Source organism: Callorhinus ursinus, unplaced genomic scaffold (genome assembly GCF_003265705.2).
Source record: "Callorhinus ursinus isolate GAN/ISIS: 27379988/994484 unplaced genomic scaffold, GSC_fseal_2.0 scaffold4, whole genome shotgun sequence".
NCBI lineage: Eukaryota > Metazoa > Chordata > Mammalia > Carnivora > Otariidae > Callorhinus > Callorhinus ursinus.
In genome coordinates, this window is record NW_027397066.1 from 116067025 (window position 1) to 116075517 (window position 8493).

At 39.0% G+C, this 8493-nt stretch overlaps 1 long non-coding RNA gene and 1 pseudogene across 1 annotated transcript in view; both read right to left on the reverse strand.

Moving 5' to 3' along the window:
- Positions 1–6457: 6457 nt before the first annotated feature.
- Positions 6458–7799, reverse strand: LOC112825988 (COP9 signalosome complex subunit 6-like; annotated as a pseudogene).
- A 483-nt stretch (positions 7800–8282) lies between these two features.
- The window catches only part of LOC141372510 (uncharacterized), a 5703-nt gene continuing 5492 nt past the window's right edge, over positions 8283–8493 (reverse strand). The window contains exon 3 of the long non-coding RNA XR_012377778.1: positions 8283–8402. This is a non-coding gene — a long non-coding RNA (uncharacterized lncRNA). The remainder of the gene's footprint in view (positions 8403–8493) is intronic.

Consider the following 8493-nt stretch of genomic DNA (forward strand, 5'->3'; position numbering starts at 1 on the left):
GACTATTACTAATAAAGTAATTCATGTAAACATTCATGTATCAATTTTTGTACATAAGTCTTCAGTTCCCCATAATAAATGCCCAGGAGTACTATTGCTGGTTTGTATGGCAGCTGCATGTTTAATTTGACAAGAAACTGCCAAACTATTTTCCAGAGTGGCTGTAATACTTTATATTCCCACCAATAATGTATGGGAGATCCAGTTTCTCCCCATCCTTGCCACCATTTGGTGTTGCCACTATTTTTTGTTTTAGCCATTCTGATAGGTATGTAATGATATTTCATTGTGACCTTAATTTGCCTGTCCCTAATAGCCAATGCCATCGAGTATATTTTCACATGTTAATTTGCCATTTGGTGAAATGTTTCTTCATATCTTTTGCCCATGTTCTAACGGGATTGTTTGCTTGTTTACATTGAATTTTAAGAGTTCTTTTTGTATTCTAGATACTAGTCCTTTGTAGGATATATGATTTGCAAGTATTTTCTCCCACTTTCAGCTTGTCTTTTCATCCTAACAGTCTTTCATAGGGGCACCTGGGTGGATTTTAAGCTAAGTTAAGCATCTGCCTTTGGCTCAGGTCATGACCTCAGGGGCCTGGGATCGAGATCGATTCCTGCATCAGCGCTCCTTGCTCTGCAGGGATCCTGCTTCTCCCTCTGTCCCTCTCCCGGCTCATTCTCTCTCTCTTAAATAAATAAATAAAATCTTTAAAAAAAAAAAAAAAGAGTCTTTCATAGAACAAAAGTTTCAATTTTGATGAAGTCCAATTTATCTGGGATTGTGTTTTTAGTGTCAAGTCTAAGAACTCTTTGCCTAGCCATGGATCTTGAAGATTTTTCTCCTATTTTTTTCTAAAAATGTTATAATTGTATATTTTACACTTAAGTCTGTGATCTATTTTTGAGCTGATTTTTATATAAAGTGTAAGACAGGTCAAGGTTCATTTTTTGCCTATGGATATCCAGATCCTCTAATACCATGTGTTGAAAAGGCTACCTTTCCTCTATCGACTTGCTTTGGCATCTTTGTCAAAAATCAGTTGGCATATTTATGTGGATTTTATTCTGGGTTCCTCGTTTCGTTCCATTAATCAATTGCCTATCTTTCTACCAGTATTGCACACTCTTGATTACTGTATCTACATAATAAGTAGCTTGAAATTGGATAGACTGATTCCTCCCACTTTATTCTTTTTCAAAAATGTTTCAGTTATTCTAATTTATTTGCCTTTTCTCATAAACTGTAATCTTATCCATATCTAAAAAAGAAAGTCTCACTAATATTTTGATAGGAATTGCATTAAACTTCTCTGTTGGTTTGGGGAGAAATGTCATCTTGCTATGCTGTGTTCTCCAGTCCATGAACATATGCCCCTCCATTTATTTTGGTTTGCTTTGGTTTCTTTCATCAGCTTTGTGCAGTTTTCAGCATACAAACCCGGTACATGTTTTGTTAGATTTACACTCGAGTTCTACTTTTTTTTTAAGCAACTGTAAATGGTATTACTATATTTTTAACTTCAATGTCTGCATGTTCATTACTGGCATACAGAAATACAATTGATTTTTACATCTTTATACTGTATCATGTAAATGTGTGGAGCCCATTTATTAGTTCTAGAAGGGTTTTTTTGTAAATTTCTTAGGATTTTCTACCAAGAAAATCATGCTATCTGCAAATAGGACCAATTTTATTTCTTCCTTTGCATCTTTATGCCTTTTAATTCTTTTTCCTGTTGTATTGTTGTGGCTGAAACTTCTAGCACTATAATTGAATAAGAATGCTGAATAAGGTATCTTTGCCTTATCCCCAAAACTGGGGAGTATTATGGGCTGAAATTGTGCCTCCCGCAATTCATATGCTAAAGTCTTAATCCTCAGGACCTCAGAATGTGACTTTATTTGGAGATAGGGTCTTTAAAGTTGTAAATAAATTAAATGGGGTCTTTAGGATGGGCCCTAATCCAATATGACTGACATCCTTATGAGAAGAGATTAGGACACAAACACATAGAGGGAAGACCCTGTGAAGACACCACAGAAGATGGATATCTGCAAGCCAAGGAGAGAGGACTCATAAGAAACCACCCCTGTTCACACTTTGCTACAGCTTCTAGAATTGTGAGAAATAAGTTTCTATTGTTTAAGCCACTGAGTCTGGTACTTTTCTATGGCAGTTCTAGCAAACTAATATAGGGCTAAAGCATGCATGCACTTTTTCACCATTAAGTATAATGTTAGCTGTAGGTTTTTTGTAGATGGTTTTTATCAACTTGAGGAAGTTCCCATCTCTTCCTATTTTTCGGAGAATTTTTATCATGAATGGGTGTTAAATTTTGTGAAATGCTCTTTCTGCAACAATTAATATAAATCATGTGATTTTCTTCTTTAGCCTGTTAACATGGTGGATTATATTTGATTCATTTTCAAATATTGAACCAACCTTGCATCTCTAGAATAAACCCAATCTGCTCACAGTATATAAGTTCTTGTATATATTGATGAAATCTACTTGCTAATATTTTGTTAAAAAGTTTTGCATCTATATTCATGAGGGATTTGGGTCTGTACTTTTTTGTACTGTCTTTATCTGGTTTTGGTATAAGGTAATACTAGCTTCATAAAATGAATTGTGAAGTGTTTCCTCCTCTTTTACTCTCAAAAGAAATTGCATAAAATTAAAAAAAAAGAAATTGCATAAAATTGGTATTCATTCTTTTTAAAATGTTTGGTAGAGGGCGCCTGGGTGGCTCAGTTGGTTAAGTGACTGCCTTCGGCTCAGGTCATGATCCTGGAGTCCCGGGATCGAGTCCCGCATCGGGCTCCCTGCTCAGCGGGGAGTCTGCTTCTCCCTCTGACCCTCTTCCCTCTCATGCTATCTCTCATTCTCTCTCTCAAATAAATAAATAAAATCTTTATTAAATAAATAAATAAATAAATAAAATAAAATAAAATAAAATAAAATGTTTGGTAGAAATCTCCAGTAAAACTATCCAGGTTTGGAGATTTCTTTCTTGGAAGTACTTATTATAAATTCAACTTCCTTAATAGTTACAGGAATATTCCAATTATCCATTTCATATTGGATGAACTGTGATAGTTTTGTTTTTTAAGGAATGGTTCATTTCATCTATGTTATCAAATTTATGTGTGTAGAGTTGTATGTACTCCTCTCCTTTTATCCTATTTATTTTTAAACATGATGATGTGTTTAATTTTATTCCAAAGTGGAAGACTTTTCCCTTATAGTAAAAACTAAAACATACTCATAGTAAAAAAAAAAAAAAAAAAAAAAAACATGTATTAGAGAATAGAACCCAAAAATGGAGGCAAATCTAACCAATCAAGACTGTTAACATTGTAGTGAAGAACCTTTCAAATATCTATCCATCCATTGTCTATCTACACACACACATATTTAAATATACATTTTTATATAAATGGAATCATACTATGCATGCCCATTTATAACTACCTCTTTCACTCAGCAGTATGTGCTTTAAATCTTTCTATGTCAACGTAGATCTGTGTCTTCATTTATAATGACAGGACATTTCATTGTGTAAATGTATCATAATTTACTTTGCTCAATCTGACACTGATTGACAAAATACTGAATTGTTTCTAGTGTTTTAATTCTATAAACAACACTAAGGTGAACTTCCTTGTGCATAGATTTTACCACATCTGTGTGATGAACCCCTTAGAAATATTTCCTAAGAGAAAGTTGGCTGGTATATATGTTTAAAATTCTGATACGTATAGTCAAACCACATCCCACAAAAATGCATTATTCCACCATCACGTTGGAAACGCTGGGTATTATCATTCTTTTATCCCCCCCCCCTTTGCTGATATGATATGTGAGAAATGATGGGGATTTTTTTTGGTAGTGGTTGTTGTTTTGCTTCTTTAATTACTGATGAGGTTGATGTGTTCATGGTTTTTTGTTTTGTACTTCTTTAACAGCCACCTAGAAGAGATGGGTCTTATTTTTTTTTTCTTTTTTTTAAGATTTTATTTGACAGAGAGAAAGAACGTGCCCAGGCACACAAACAGGGGGGAGCGGCAGGCAGAGGGAGAGGGAGAAGCAGGCTCCCCACCGAGCAGGGGGCCCAATGCAGGGCTTGATGTGGGGCTCGATCCCAGGACCCCAAGACCATGACCCGAGCTGAAGGCAGACGCTTAACTGACTGAGCCATCCAGGCGACCCGAAGAGGTAGGTTTTAAATAAATTGTTTTATTAGACACTCTGTAGGGTTAATTTAAGTACATGGAGAAGAAGATCCAACTTTAATACGTGTCCCAAATACTATGACACTGTGATAATTTTACCAAAAATTGTTCTTATTTCCTTCATAGAAAAAATAAAATAAAAACCCAGCTGGGGTTAGATGATGGTAATGGTTGCACAACAATACAAATATATTTAATGCCACAAAAATGTACACTTAAAACAGCGAAAGTAAACTTCATGTATGTTATGTATATTTTAACACAACTGAAACATAACCCAGTTGGGGATGACAGATGACACACAGATAGAGATAGAGATGTGTATACACATACATAACTATATAAGAAATTTTACTTTATTAGTTTATAATAAAAGGATTAGCTCTCAATGAACTCTCCCCAAAGGGGGGAAAAATAAGTAAAGAAAACGTGTCTAATATCTCACTTTTGTTTTCAATACTCTAAGAAACTTCTTAAAAGATTAAAACTATCTTTATTTTGAGATTTATATAATAGAAAGTCATGTCATGAATAAACTGGACAGGAAGTCAAGGGCACATTAGAGCAACATGAATAAATTATATCCTCATCCTAAAGACTGCTTATACTCCTGCAAATTTACTTCAGAGAAGGAAGTTATTTTATATTTAACTTCATTTATATATCAAGCGTCTGGGATGACAAGGCTTTTTAAGTTCCCTTTATGCTTCTTTTCTGGGTCAAAAGACTTAAGAGTTCCTCTTCCTGTTACTGGCTGATTTTTTTTTTTTTTTGTAATTTCATCTGGTATTTTGCCCATATTTCATTATTCACTGTCATTTTCATTATCATGGACTGATATTGACCCAGTTCCTGTGACACAGGTCCTGTGGCTAGATCATTGAGTCATCACCCATGCAACTGGCACTTTCCATTAGTCCAGAGAACCATAGTCAAACTCTAGAAAAGTCTGGAAAGGGAGTTGAGAAAAGACCTCTCCTGACCCTTAGGGCCCTGAGGCCCAAGTCTTCTTGTCACCTCTCTGCTCTCTTCACACATACACAGGGCTTTTCCATAATGCTGGGATCCAGGGAGAAAAAAACTCCTGTGGTTATGAAAAGGGGAATTGAAAGTGGAGAGCTTCCTGCTCCTGCTGTTTGCATAGAACAAGCTGTCTTCAGCTCAGAAGTCACCAGGGAGAGAGCAGAATCTGATTCCCTTGTTACTATGCTCCCTTACAACCCCTTCTCCACCCCACAGCCAAATGTTTTATGTTTTATATGCTATATGTTTTATATGCCATATGTTTTATATGCTATATGTTTTTAAATACATTTTTAAATATGTTTTCTATTTAAGAACATAAATCAGATACTGTTTCTTTGTGGCATAGCCTCCAATGGCTTTCCAGTGCTCTTAGAATAATATCCAAACTCTGTATGACAGTTGTGATCTGGCTTCTATCACATTGGCTCCTTCTGTCCCTCTGAGTCATTAAACGGATTTTCCCACCCCAAGGCCATTACCCTGGTAGTTCCCTGCCCCAGCTCTTCCCACATGGGGGCTCATTCTCATCCTTCAGTCTCAATTCAAATGTTACTTTCTATCACATCATCTTTAGTTTCTTCATAGCATTGATCACACTGTATAATTGCTGGCTTATTATCTTTGTCTTTTCCCTGAGCTAGAATGTAAACTCCAGAAGGCACCGTTGTCTGTCTTGTTTACTGTTTTACCCACAGCACCTAGCACTGCCTGGAGGAAGGTGGTTGCTCAATATAACTGTTTGTGGATAAACAAATGAACGAGTGCTTAAAGATCCCTATACCCTCTGCCCCAAATCATAGTGGCCATGAAACTGAATGCCCCAATGCACACCACATCATGGGACAAGTATCCTGCAATCCAAGAATTATAGTCTGAAGTTTGTTCTTAAAGAAAAAGGCTCAGTGTGCTAAGAATTACTATTAAGAAGGTGTCTCTGTCCCACCCCCAAAACAGATAAAATTGGGATAAATTTACCATTTGAAAAGAGAACACATAATGGCTAGTACCCACATCTTCCAGGTGTTGCTGAAAAGATCATGTGCTTGCTAAATCTCCATCTAGGGTGTACCCTCAGGAAGACGTGACTGGAATACAGAGATGTTAAGAAACTTAAACCTCTTTTGAGTTATACACAGGGCTGTGGTTCAAATGGAGTCTAAAACAATGAGCACCAGAAGGAAGAATCTGCCTATGTTTCTCAAACACTGTGTATTCTAGGGAAACACGTATTTGTTTCTAAATAGCCAGTCCCTCTTTATTTTTTAGGGGTGCTGAGGGGTTGCTCCCCTTTTATTATTGACAGGAGGTTTCTCTAATGGGAGTGTGACACCCCTCCCCTGTGGGGCCATTGTCCGACCTGTGCATTGTCCCTTCAAGTACCCTCTCAGAAGAGCCCCCTCATTCGCCTGCCAATGCCTTGTCGATCATAGAGGACGTTGAACTTGTTCACGAACTGGTTCATGGTGTTGCAGGTTTTGGTGATGGTGCCAAAGTAGGCCATGAGCCCCACGTCATTGCATTGATCCTAAAAATCTGTCTTGAACTTGTCTGTTCTGAGCACTGGGAGGCAGTGACACAGCATAGGCCTCCCGCAGGATCTCATGGTTGAAGGGGACCTCTGCCCCTTCGGAGGCCTTGCCGTACTCCAAGATGAGCTTGACCCGGCTGTGCAGCATCTTAATGGAGCTGTGTTGCGCGATCAGGTGCTCAGCCACAGTGGAGTTCTCCCCGCTGCCTGGGGCTGTCATTCGGGCCACGTGGTGGACGCCAATACGTTCGGCTTCCTCCGTGGCCAGGGTGTAGGTCAGTTCGGCAAACAGCATTGTGGCCTCTCCATTGATTATATCGATGACAGACTCAAAAACACTGACGGGAAGATCTGTGTGCTTGGTCATAGGGTTCCATTTAAGAAAGAGTGGGCTCTCGATGATCTCGCACACCTGCTTGTGGACGTGGATGTCGGAGGAGTCAGGCGGCCCCCCAGTGGTAAACCAACCAGAAACTCCAGCTCCTTGAACACCTGTTTGAACTGCTCCTCCTGGGTGTAGTAATACTCCTTGTCAATGATAATCTTCTCCACGGTGTGGGAGAGCAGCTCAAAGGAGTTCATCACCTCGATATTTCGGCCCTCCTGTTTCCCGATCAGAGCCCCCAATCACCTGCATAGGCCACCCCTCCTGGGAGCGCATGCAAATCCAATGGTCTGAAATGTTGAGAATGACGAGGGGATGAAGAGCGACGAAGACGCTCCCTGTCCCGCCGGAGGCCATCACACTGGGGACTACTGCCGCATCCACCTCCATCCCACTGCTCCCTCCAGTCCCGTTCGCCGCCGCCCCCAGTCCTTCTTTAAACATAATTATCTTGCAAAAGTGAAAAGCAATCCTTGGAAGCTAGCAAGCCAAAGGAGCAACTGAGAAAGAAACACGGTTTCTCCAGTGCTATTCCCTTAGGGTACCTCCTCTCCCCTGTGTTCTGCTGGCCCAGGCACTCCCAGGTGAACTGAGTAAGAGTTACCTGGGAGGAAGGGAGCGAGCAGTGAGGCTGTCCTTTTGTCGTTTGAATGATCTGACATCTAAAAGTGAGCCTGTATTCATGTATTACTTATAATAAAAAGAGAAAATAATCTTACTTTAAAAACAAACCTCTAGGGACTCCTGGGTGGCTCAGTCGTTAAGCGTCTGCCTTCCACATGATCCCAGCGTCCCGGGATCGAGCCCCGCATCGGGCTCCCTGCTCAGCGGGGAGCCTGCTTCTCCCTCTCCCGCTGCTGCTTCCCCCTGCGTGTGTTTGCGCGCTCTCTCTCTCTCTGACAAATAAATAAATAAAAACTTAAAAAGAAACAAACCTCTAACTTATCTTCTCAGAATGAGACTGTCTTCCTGGGTAACAGCCGCTTGAAAAATAATTTGTTGTTTTTTATGAATGTACACTTACCACACAATTCAGCAACTCCACTCCTAGGCATTTATCAAAGGCAAATGAAGACATATGTCCACACAAAGACTAGCGCATGAACGTCCATTGCACTTTATTCTTAAAAGCCAAAGCTGGACACAATCCAAATATCCAATAACAAGTGAGTGAATAATTGTAGTATATATGGAATACTCTCCAGTAATAACATGAGGGGACCTAAAGAGACACAAAACATGGATGAATCACAAAACCATTATGCTGAAGAGTATATATATATATATATATATATATAAAATATATATATATA